Below are 12197 nucleotides of genomic sequence, written 5' to 3'. Positions count from 1 at the left end.
GAGCCAGCTAGAAAGCACAAAGGCGAATGTGTCACTCCTGTTGCATGGGACCATGAATGGCCTCTGTTTGCCCTCTAGTTCTCTGGCTGGGAACTCCGAGATGTCCCTCCCTGTCCAATCTCATCTCCCGCCACTCCCCATACCTCCTCCCCAGCAGCTCCGCTCCAGGACATTGATAACTGTGAATAGAAGACAGTCGTTGGGAGATTTCACCGCAATCTGAATGACCACTAACTTTCTATCTCCACACAAGACTGTGAGCCCCTTGAGGATGGAGGCTCAGTTGCATTTTTCTTGCTACCACTAGAAATCAGCATTGAAGTTGGCAAAAAGTAGGGATCAGGGATTTTTTTTTTCTTAAATTCATGAGTGAACGCTGTCTCCCTGGTCAAACTGTTTTCAGAGGATTGAGATAAGGAGGCATTTGTCTGCAGGTTCCCATCTCCAGAGCAGAGGCTCCGCATGATGTCTTCAAAGCCAGATTGGATCCCTACCCCGGTCTGGGGTGTGAGCTAGAGCCTCGGCCCTCACCAGCATATGCTATAGCAAGGGCTCTGGGCAGGGAGGCATCAAACCCCAGGTGCTCAGGGGGACTCTGCTCCCCTCCATTCTTTCTAGAAATGTACCAGGACCCCTTCTCTGTGCTGGGTGCTAAGGATACAGCAGTAAACAAAATAGGCTGTCCCTCTGTCATCACGGGCACAATATTCAGCCAGGCTCTTTGCCTCAGTGTCCCCAAGTGTTAACTGGAGACAGTAGCTCTTATACTGTGTGGTTGCTGCAAGGGTAAAATGAGTTAGAAGACATCAAGGGCTTAGAATGGTTCCTGGCACATAGTAAGTGCTAAATGAATCTGGCTATTATTAGATCATGGAGCTTATTATTAGATCACGGGTGAGTCAGAGGATAGACAATCAGGGAGTAACTAGGACCATCTTAGAGCAAGCTAAGTGCCTCAGGCGAGATAACGCAGAGGTGGGGGACAGAGTGGGTGGGGAGGGGAGCCGCCATACAGTGGCCAGGACCAGCTTTGCCCAAGTGGTGGCAACCGCATGACCACAGGAACGATGGCGTGAGCCCCATGGCAACCTGGAGGAAGGGTGTGCTGGGCAGGGGAGGGCGGTGCAAAGACCCCAAGAAAGAGAGTCTGGCCCATTGGCCAGCACGGCTGGAGTGTGGGGACAGGGCAGCAGTGTGCGGGGGAGACTGGAGTCCCAGGAGAGGCCAGGTTGCAGGGCATTGAGGGCCAGAGGAGGCACCTGGGCCTGTTCCCTTCCCAACCCTCAGGATGGCCCACCCATTACCCACAGCTGCACATGAACGTCCTTTGGCGCTGGCCTCCAGGGTGGGGAAACCAGGCTCCTGCAGAGAGGGGCAGATCTGAGTGTTCCCCGCCCTCGCCTGGGTGCACTCAGGGTCAGGCCTTGTGCCGGCAGAGTCCATCCCATGCCTCATTACCCCCGGCTGGCTGAGGCCCACCCTGGGCTCCTGGTGGGTGGGGGCACTTCTGTGAGCTCCACCACTGTGTCTGTGAGCCCAACCCCGACCAGCCCCCTCCAGCTTCTGGGGCCTGCAAGGAGGAGGAAGGCCAGGGTAGAGGGAATGGAGAGAGACTGTTCCATGCGGAGGGGTGAGCCACCTTCTGCGGTGGAGGCCAGGAGCAAGGATATGCTCTGAGCCTGGTCTGGGGCCCCTCCCCCACTTCCCACCTCCCAGCTCTTCCCTCCTAGAGACACCTTCTTTGTCTGCAGAGGCCACTGCTCTGATTCTGTTGTTGCTAGGTGATGGGAACTGGGGGGAGCAAAGAGTGGGGAACTGGGCAGGGTCTGGCGGGGCTGTGGTGGGGGGAGCTGAAGCATGAAGGCTCATGGAGCACAGACACCTACACACAGCTCTGCAGGCATGTGGGGACCCAGACCCACCCCCACAGCAGACACCCCCACAGAGCACTCATGGCCCCCACAGAAATACACCCACACTCATCACAGCAAACCAAAACAATCACACGCTGGTACACAAACACACACACCCCCGCACCAATCCAGGCAGACACAAAGCTCACGGCGACAGGCAGATCTGATTCACACAGACACAGGCACAGGTGCCTCCTGATGCCACCCTCTCTTGGTCACGTGCCAGCACTTGGAGGGAGGAAAGTGCCTCACCAGGCTGAGATGCCCAAGGGACCCCCCAGGGAGGGAAAGCAGGACACACAGGGACAGTTGCTTCCAGCCCTGTCCACACCCTTGTGCCCACCAGGTATGCCGCTCACCCCCACCCCACGTGGACCTTGGTGTCACCTAGGATTGCAGAGGCCGCCTTCAGCCCAGAGCCTGGGGCCTTGCCCACTGCCTCACCTCCCGGGATAGGGCATGCTGGTCCTTTCTCCTTCCCTTTCTTTGCTCTTGTGTGCCTGCCTTTAGCAAACGCCCACTGGGTGTGTGGGTACACTGCGGCCTTTAAAGAGAAGAGAAACACATGAGGTTCACAGCAGGAGGCCCTGCCTAGGTTCCAAGGGACATGGAGCAGGGTGGCTGCGTAGAGCTGGGGAGCATCCCAAGCCTGTGCCAAGGTTCCAAGGACAAAAAGGGCAAGGAGGCCCAGTGCGGGGTGGTGGGGGAGCGGCTAGCCAGGGCCAACAGTGAGCCTCGCGCCTGGGCAGGTGTAGCCTTTAAACGCGGTGGGGGAACCATGGACAGCATCTAAGCAGGGGCGTGCCGTGAGTCCTGGGGGTGCAGGGGTGTCTAGAGGGGAAGCTGGGAAGCAGGGGTCACAGCTTTCCGACGGGTGGCTGAGTGTGGGGAAGACAGGAGGGGCAGGTGTGAGATGTACAGCAGACACAGCTGTGTGCTAGGGCATGGTGGGCTGTGGTGAGAGAGAGGAGCAGGTCTTCTCCCCCCGTGTTCAGAGCAGATCCAAACTCTTCTCCCATTCCTTCCTCCACCGTGCATCCTCAGCACCCCTCAGCACTGGCCTGTGTGGGCAGTGTGAGCACAGAGAGCAGGAGCTTGCCCTCAGAGGCTTCAGGGGGTCACTTGCACCCAGTGGTATGGTCAGCATCATGTTCGACCAAAGGGAGGAAGGTGGCTGTGACCAGAGCGAGGGGGGGTCCTGATGCAGCTGGGGAGTCAGGCTCGAGTGCTTGCTGTGCATGTTCTCTGCCTCTCTTCCTGGGGGGCAGGCGAGTCTCCAGAGCCTGGAGGACAAGTTAGCCTTGCGAAGGATAGCAGAGGACCCGGCCCAGGGGTCCCCAAAATGGAGCACCAACCCTCCATGCAGGCCAAGCCACTGGTGAATATGCTGCAAAAAATATGCTGGAACTTCTATGAATACCACAGGGTGTCAGAAGAAAACATTAGAACTTCTATTTTGTACCTGTCTTACTCCACAACGAGAAAGCAATCAGCTTGATCAATGCCTACTGTAAAGACGGCACCGCCCTCTGGAGGTCCTTTCTCAGCCCTGGTGTTCGGACAGCCACATCCCCTTGCAGCAGGGGGAGGCCTGAAGCATAGAGGGGCCCACGCAGGTCTATTCTGTTTCAGCGAATTGCCTGGGTAAGTGGATTTGTGGATTATAGTCTCTGGTTTTAATTAAACTAACCCTAACAAAATGAGCAAGTGGCTTAAGAAGTTTCATGTGAAGGAAATGTGTTTTGAAGATAATGGAAGCAAGAGCTTAGAACAAGAAATGGTAACTCGGCACTCTTCTTCACTCCTGGAAGGAGCCACTCACGGTGCACAGTACTAGGTAAATACAGCGTCTATGGAATCGGCCCTGATGAGGAGTCGGACACAGAAATTACAACTCACCAAGAAGCCTGCTTGAAATGTGGTTTACATCCACGGCCGTGAACACAGGCCCCACCTGGAAGACGCCCCGGGGGAGTAACAGGAGAAAAAGCAAGTGGCAGGACACAGTGTGCTTTATATCCCATTTATGAGAAAAACAAAATCGAGTTATGATATGTGTTAACACATGCACGGGACCTGGAGGCACGCGCATTACACCAGCTTCTCTTTGAAGGGAGGCCAGCACTGTCACCACTGTGTGTCTCGGCTGATTTGAGTTATTACAGTGATTATGCATACAGTTACAGTGAGAGACATGATAAGGAATTTTTAAGCATCTAGGGTTTTTAAACCTTTTATTTTGAAATAATTTTAGATTTACTGAAGAACTAAAAGGTGGTGCAGAGAATTCCTGTCCCGTATGTTAACACATCACGTAACCGTGATACAACTGTCAGAACTAAGGAATAACTGTTGCTGTGCCACCGTGAACTAGAGTTCAGATGTCTCCAGCATTTCCACTGATGTCCTTTTTCTGTTTCAGGAAATAATCCAGGATCCGTTTCGTGTGGTCATCTTGTCTCCCTGGTCCCCTCCAGCCTTTCCTCATCTTTTGTGACCTGGTCACTCTGGAAGGGCGCTGGCCGGTTAGTCCACAGGATGGGCCTCCCGTGGGGCTTTTCTGATGCTTCCTTATGATGGCACTGGCATCCTGAGGGGGAGGACCACAGAGAGGAGGTGCTTCTCATCACACCACATGGGGGTCCATGCACCAGTGCCACTGCTTTCCAGGGCTTTTCACCTTCATCACTGGTGGAGGTGGCGTCTGCCAAGGTCTCCACTGTCCGTCGAGTTGTATCTGGAGTTCAGGCAGGGGAAGGTTTCACAGGGCAGGGATCAGGAGACAGGGAGAGAGGCAGCCAGGCCAGGTCACAGGAGACCTTGACCGTAGCATGTGAAGAGGGCTAGGCAGATGCGGTGAGGTCAGCGTTGAAGTTCTAAAGTCTCAGTGGTGTCTTTGGGAGAGAGGGTTGCCAGGGCAAGGGAGGAAGCTGGGGTCCAGCCAGGCCAGAGTAGTGTTGTCAGGTGATGGGGAGGAAGGCAATTCAAGGGCAAGGGAGGAGGTGAGACCTAGAGGCATCGGTGTCAGGCACCCCACGCAGTGCTTCTCTCACTTGCAGAAGCAGAAAGTTGAGGCTTAGAAGGTGCACGGCCCTACCTCTTCTGAGGTGCCCCTGCGGGCTGTCTACAGACCAGGCAGCACATGCCTGATAGCAGCTGCATAAGGAAAAGCAGAAGCCAGCTCGTGCACAGTGGCCTCAAGTGTGCACTGGGCATGTTCTCTGCCTCACCATCCCTGTGTGACAGATGAAGGTACAGGGGGCCCGGGATGGGAGGACACTGGCCCAGGTGGCAGTTGGGGCAGAGGGCCCTTGAGCCCGAGACTTTTCCCCAGGTCCTGCAGGCCCTGTGCCAAGGAAGCCAAGCTGCCTCCTCTGTCCTGGGCCTCCAACCCCTCCAGCCCTCTGCCCACTTAAAAGTAGGGGAGCCTTAGCTACTTGGGAGGCTGAGGCACGAGAATCGCTTGAACCCGGGAGGCGGAGGTTGCAGTGGGCCGAGGTCGCGCCACTGCACTCCAGCCTGGGTGACAGAGTGAGACTTTGTCTCAAAAAAAAAAAAAAAAAACAAAAAAGTAGGGAAGTCTTTTGGCCCAGGTGGGGATGGCGTGAACAGGAGGGGAGCTCTGTTCTAGGTGCCTGGGTGACAAACCACTCCAAGCCTAGAGGCCTAAAACAGCAGCCATTTTCTCCTGCTCTCCAAGTCTGTGGGTCACGAATTCAGCCAGAGAGCATCAGGGTGCTTTCCCTCTGTTCCGCATGTCCCAGAAAGCTGGGGAGACTGAAGGCTGGGTGGTGACCCTGGTGACTCAGGCTACTGGGGGCTGCAGGGACCTAGAGGCTTCCTCACACCCAAGCCTGGCACCGGGGCTTGAGTGAAAGCTGACATAGCCTCTCTGGGTGGCTTGGCCCTCCTCACAGCATGGCAGGCCAGGCTCCAGAGAAGCATCCTGAGGACCAGTGTTCCTAGGGACCTCATTCTTCTGACCTCATTCCTACAACGTTTTGTCACTGCAAAGGAAATCACCAAGGCCAGGTCAGGTTCAAGGCCAGGGGCATGGGGGCGGGGAAGTTAGAGGCCACTCTTTGGCAGGGACAAGACAAGGTCAATGCCATGGTCTGTTTGTCCCCAAAGCTTGTGTTGAAATGTGGTGGTGGTGGTGGTAGGTGGGGCCTAGTCGGGGGTGTTTATGTCATGAGGTCTTCCCTCATGAGTGGTTGGTGCTGTTCTAGGCCGTGAGCAAGTTCTCACTCTGGTGAGGCTGGATGAGTTCTCATGGGAATAAGTTAGTTCCCTCGAGAGAGGGTTGTTATAAAGCCAGACACCTCTCAGTTTACCACCCTTCATACTTGCCCACTTTCCCTTTGACCCTGGCCATGTTATGAAGCAGCATGACAGCCCTCAACAGAAGCCAGGGCCATGTCCTCGAACTTCCTAGTCTGCACAATGGTGAGCTAAAGGACCCTCTTTTCTCTATCAATGATCCAGCCTCAGGTATTCTTTCATAGCAACACAAAACGCAGTAAGACAGTCACACTGCAAAAGTGTGTGCGGGATGGGAGGTGCTGTGTGGTCGCCTCTGGAAATGTGATCTGCCCCATGGTCCTTCAGCCCTGTGTCTGGTGTGACCCTGGAGGTCCCTGCACCCAGGGCCACAAAGCTACTGCATCTCCCCTACACCCACCACCACTGTGCAGTGCTGGTCCAATCCATTACTTTGTGCTCCAGCCTCGGTTTCCCCATTCAATTCCCCACAGTGACCTAAAGGCCAGACCCTGCCCCTGACTGGATCTCTGTATTCAACTAGGGACATGCAAACTCCTACCCCCTGAGAAGGTGACCTCAGAATCAGTTCCCCAAGTTCCAGTTCCAGTTTGCCCCTGGCCTGCCACACTGCCTGGAGCTGGCTGCCTCTCCTCCATGAGGCTCAGCCTCTCGGAGGCCACCCACAGGCCTGGCAGTGAGTGCCTCCCTGCGTTTTTATGGAGGATGGCTCTTTTGTCTCCCCCTTGTCCCAGCCTGCACAGCGCCCTCCCTTTCCACACCCCCATGCCACCCTTGGCTGAAACTGGGTGGACAGGCCAGCCCTAGGCTTATGCCCCACTCTGACACCTCAGTGGGCTCTATCTCAGCCCTGAACCCAGGCCTGCCAAGTTCTATTTTGGTTTGTATATAGTGCGTTTGACAGCATCTCTTTGTGCAGATTTTTCAGTGGTCGTTCCAGGTATTAGATTATACATATATAACTTATCACAGTTAGCTGATGTTGACATTTTATCAGTGGGGGGGAAGAGGAGAAACCTAAGTCCTTCACTTTCCCTGTTCTCTCCCCCTGTATAACCATTCTTTTTAATATTTCCTCTACATACATTGGCAATCACATCATTCAGTGTTACAACTTTTGCTTCAATTGTCAAGCATAATTTAGAAAACTCAAGAGATGAGGTCTATTTTCTCTATCTATATTTTGTTGACTGTGTTCTTCCTTCCTTACACTTTGAGATTCCTTCTTTTCTCATTTTATTTGTTTGGCAAACTTCCTTTAATCACTCCTTTTGGGTAGGTCTGCTGGTGACAAAGTCTCTGTTTTTTTTTTCTTCTGAAGATGTCTTGATTTCCTCTTGATTTCTGAAGGATATTTTCACTGGATGTAAGATTCTGGGCTGAGAGTTCTTTTCTTTCAGCTCTTGAAAATTGCTGTGCCACTTCCTTTTGGTCTCCATGGTTTCAGTGAGAAATCTGCTGTCATTAAAATGGTTTTCCCTTACAGGTAAGATGCTGTTTCTTTTTTTTCTCTCTCTGTCGCCCAGGCTGGAGTGCAGTGGCACGATCTCGGCTCACTGCAACTTCTGCCTCCTGGGTTCAAGCGATTCTCCTGCTTCAGCCTCCCAAGTAGCTGGGACTACAGGCGCGTGGCACCATGCCCGGCTAATTTTTTGTATTTTTAGTAGAGATGGGGTTTCACTGTGTTAGCCAGGATGGTCTCGATCTCCTGACCTCGTGATCTGCCCGCCTCAGCCTCCCAAAGTGTTGGGATTACAGGCGTGAGCCACCGCACCCAGCCTGTTTCTGTTTTTTTTTTTGAGATAGAGTCTCTCTCTGTCTCCCAGGCTGGAGTGCAGTGGTGTGATCTTGGCTCACTGCAACCTCTGCCTGTCAGATTCAAATGATTCTCTTGCCTCAGCCTCCCTAGTAGCTGGGATTACAGGCATGCGCCATCACACCTGGCTAATTTTTGTATTTTTAATAGAGACGGGGTTTTGCCATGTTGGCCAGGCTGGTCTTGAACTCCTGACCTTAAGTGATCTGCCCTCCTCGGCCTCCCGAAGTGCTGGGATTACAGGCATTAGCCATGGCGCCTGGCCAAGATGTTGTTTTTTTCTTGCCACTTTCAAGATTTTTGTCTTTGTCTTCAGTTTTCTGAAGTCTCAATAGAAGGTGTCTTGGCATAGGTTTGCTTCGATTGATGCCATTTGGGGTTTGCTCAGGTTCTTGAATCTGTAAATTTATGTCTTTTGCCAAATTTAGGAAATTTCTAACCATTATTTCTTTGAAAATCTTTTCAGCTCCACCCTCATCTTTCTTTCTTTCTGGGTCTCTCACGACATGGATGCTAGGCCTTTTGTAATAGAGAGACCAAAATATAGACCAAAATGTATATAGGCCAAAACATACATACCCGAGATTCTGCTCATTTTTATCTAAGTCTATTTTTTGCTTTGTTGTTCAAATTAAGTAATTTCTATTATTTTATCTTTAGGTTCACTGACTCTTCCCTCCAGCCTCTCTGTTCTGGCGTTGAGCCATCCACTGAGTTAATTTTGGCTGTTGCGTTTTCAACCCTGAGTTCCCATTTTGTTCCTCTTTGTGGCTTGTTTCTCTGCAGAGATTTTCTATTTTCTCACTTTATTCTGTTGTGTTTGCCTTTGAGCATTTTTGTGATGGTGGCTTCAAATTGTTCAGATGATGCTGCCGTTGGTGTCATCCTGGGTTAGTCTCTGCATCTCTTCTCATCAGGGTCGGTGTTTTCCTGGATCCTGGTGTGGAGTGATTTGTGATTGAAGCCTGGATATTAGGGGTTATGTGGTGGGGCTCCTGGCCTTATTTAAACCTCTGTCTCAGCAGCCTCCTTTGAGGCCCAGCTGTGGTGGACTTCCTTGCCCCCAGCTGGGCTTCTCCAATACCTTCCCAAGGAGGGGTGGCATCTCAGTCAGTGCATCTGGGTGAGGGTGGAGGTCTAGGCTCCCTCCTCAGTCTCTGCTGGCCAGGGTGGGGTGGGGCCTCGTCTTTTCCTGTGTGGTCTGATGGCGTAGGTCAGTTATCTTCTAAAGTTTTCCAGAATGCCCCTTGCCTGGCTAGAGGGAGCAGGTTTTTCTGGGGGATTGTTTTCTGAGCCTGTTGGTATTTCTAGGTTGCTGACTCTTTAGCACCCAGTTTGGCAAACACGAAGCAAAAAGATGGAACTCACCACCATGCTGTTGCCAGGTCCTGAGGCTCCCAGCTTGTGCTTCTCTGCACCTGTTAGGGCCTCCTTGTATTCATTCTACACAGAATACCCATGACTTTTAGCTGTATTTGGTGGGGGGAAATAAGAAAAAGTACCTTGACTTCTTCCATCTTTCTGGTTGCAGAAGTTCCAGTGGGTAAAGCCCTTTGAAATTGCACACATACACCATCCTCTACCCCAGCCTCCTTCAAGATTCTGAGCTGTGCACTGCTGTTATTCATACTGTTTGTCTGCTCTAATTGTCCAATTCTTGTGAAAAGTCTAAACATGACCTTGGGTGATACCCTGGGGTGCGTAGAGCAGAAAGCCAAGCTCTAATGAGAGGTTCCTTGGATCTCAGAGGGTGGGCAGGATCTGGAGGCAGGGCAGCTGGGATGGGGCTGGGATGAGGTTTGGAGAGGCCTGGGTCCAGGCCAGACGAAAACCAGTCCTTGGATCCACCAACACCCACAGCCAATCCATGCTAATTCTACGCATTCATGAGTTGTCCTCTAAAACTCTTCTTCCCAATTTCCTCCAAAACCCTCCATGTCATCTAGGCCAGGGTCTACTCTATGCCCCTTTGCTGTGCTCATGGAAACTTTTTTTTCTTAACTTCAAAGACAAGTGAGCTCATGGAAACCTCTCCATTGTTGACCAGGATCTATAGGAAAACCCTCCTCTTCTTCTATATGCAAAGGCTGCACAGCTCCTGGTTCACCTGCACCTCTCCAGACCACCATGGTGCCTGCAGCTCTGAGGGCATTTTAAATCATCACAGAACAACAAGCATATAAGCATTATGAGTGCCTCTGGACCTCTGACGTGCCTTGTGGAGGCCTGCCAGGCCCACGTTTTAATTTACATGAACTCGATGCCCTTTTTGACAGGGAGAGATCTGCTTCTTTATTTGTTAGCCTTTGCCCTGGACCTGCTAGATCTGGACCATCCCCAGGAAAGGAAGGTCACACCACAAAGATAAATATAAACAAAATGAGTTAATTAAGAAGGAGTTAGTCTGAAATTCAATATTCCCAAGAGTCCAAGCCCTTCAGTTCTAAGGGAATTTTTCTCCCCTGTAAAATAGAACTGTTGGGTACAGTGAGATTCCATTGTATATGGTCTCACTTAGAATTTGTCTCATTTCACATATGCAAACACTGAGGCTCTGTGAGGTGAGAGATTTGCTGCACTAGGCCCTGAAAGGCACAGCCAGTGAGCATTCAGCCCAGGGTACATCTGCTGGCTTCACAGTTGCCCTGCTATTCTGTGGTCCAATGTGGCTGCTCTAGCTCCAGTCATCACATCTGCATTCTTGCCAGTGGGAAGGGCAAAGCATGACCTTTCTTTTTAAGACACGTTTGAAGTTGCATACATCATTTCTGCTCATGTTTCACTGGCCAGCATTTAAACGGATGGGCATACCTAGCTGCAGGGAAGGCTGTAGTCTTCATTCTGGGATGAAGTGTACCCAGCTAAAAGTCTAGGGTTTTATTTCTATGAGAGAAATTGAGCATGGATACTGGGGGACAATGAACCATTTCCACTTCATCTTCTAATAAATGTGACAAGTGCAATGCTTATCATATATTGTGTATTGACTCAATTCAGAACACACTGGGCATCTACCCTGTATAAGGCCTTGGCTTGAGCTCAATGGCAGATACACATATGTGTGAGACCAAAGGGCACAGGGAGGCCAGAAAAGAGAACAAGTGACATTTATTGAAGACTTATCATGTCCTGGGCCAGGAGCTTTGCATACATCATTGCTTTTAAGCTTTGCAACTCAGTAAATCTGCAGAAACTAAGTTTCAGAGAAATGAAGTGCGTCTTAGGTCTGTTTTCCAGGGAAACAAACTGTGAGATGAAGATTTGCATTCAGGAAGTTTATTAGGGAGTAGGCTCAGGCTTGACACTGGTGAGGGAGTGAGGGAAGGAGGGCTGGGCAGAGGGAGAAGTTGATTGCGGGCAACAGAAGCCTCAGCCATTCCTACCTGAATGGCCCTTCAGAGTGGTTCTTAACTTCTAATTAAGGGGCCAGGACTCTGTACCCCCTCACCAGCCAGACATTGGATGTGGGATGCCTACCAAAGCCCCCTTCCTCCCCAGGAGGGGTGTGACCTTGGGCGAAGTGGCTGCTGCTATCCAAGGGCACTACCCAGGGACGCAGCTGTCAGCCTTCAGCCTTCAACACTCCCAAATACCTTGGTCCAGAAGGAGGGGTCTGGGCTGCAAAGGACAGTGTCTTCTAGAAAATGACACAATCAAGGTCACATAGCTGGGGGTTCAGAGCTGAGATTCCAGTTTAGTTTTGTCTTCAGAATCCACGTGACTCTTCATGTTCCTTGCTGCCTCCCAGGCAACTGCTCAGGGGCAGATGGGGCTGGCAGAGGAGGAGCCTGGAGGCTGGACCCTCCCCTGGCACATTGCCCCTGAGGACGGTTCAAGACAAGGTCCTCCTTCACAGCTCCGGGGCCCCATCTCACCCTCCTCTTCACTCTGCTCAGTGTGCTCCGGCCACACTGCCCTCTTCACCGCTCCTCTGATAGCCCACGCTCTCTCCAGATGCAGGTATGTCCACGCGCAGCTCCTTTCCCTGGGAGCACACCTCCTCCAGCATTCACACATGGGCTGCTCCCTGTCACTTGAGTCCCACTGAAATGTCACCTTCCCTGATCACACTTTTGACATTGTCTCCCTGCCCCAGTCCCTCTGGTCCCTAGTAACTGTCATGCCAGCCCCCCGCATTTCAGAGCCCCTCTCTAAAATGATCTTCTTTCATTAGACTTCATGTGCAC

General features: G+C 51.9%; 1 long non-coding RNA gene across 6 annotated transcripts; it reads left to right on the top strand.

Annotated features, from left to right (window-relative positions):
• The first annotated feature begins 927 nt into the window (after positions 1–927).
• Positions 928–10982, top strand: LOC104005735 (uncharacterized). 6 transcript variants are annotated; one of them, XR_010155757.1, is made up of 6 exons: positions 928–1100; positions 3182–3557; positions 4336–4438; positions 4973–5165; positions 5831–5945; positions 10020–10982. It is a non-coding gene; the product is annotated as an uncharacterized LOC104005735 (long non-coding RNA). The 6 variants fall into 6 exon arrangements; XR_010155760.1 differs by having other exon boundaries at positions 934–1100; positions 3339–3557; XR_010155758.1 differs by having other exon boundaries at positions 958–1100; positions 3280–3557.
• Positions 10983–12197: the final 1215 nt, after the last annotated feature.

This window comes from Pan troglodytes, chromosome 2 (assembly GCF_028858775.2).
Source record: "Pan troglodytes isolate AG18354 chromosome 2, NHGRI_mPanTro3-v2.0_pri, whole genome shotgun sequence".
NCBI lineage: Eukaryota > Metazoa > Chordata > Mammalia > Primates > Hominidae > Pan > Pan troglodytes.
Note: the sequence above shows the minus strand (reverse complement) of the source record. Positions and strands in the feature narration are given on the sequence as shown.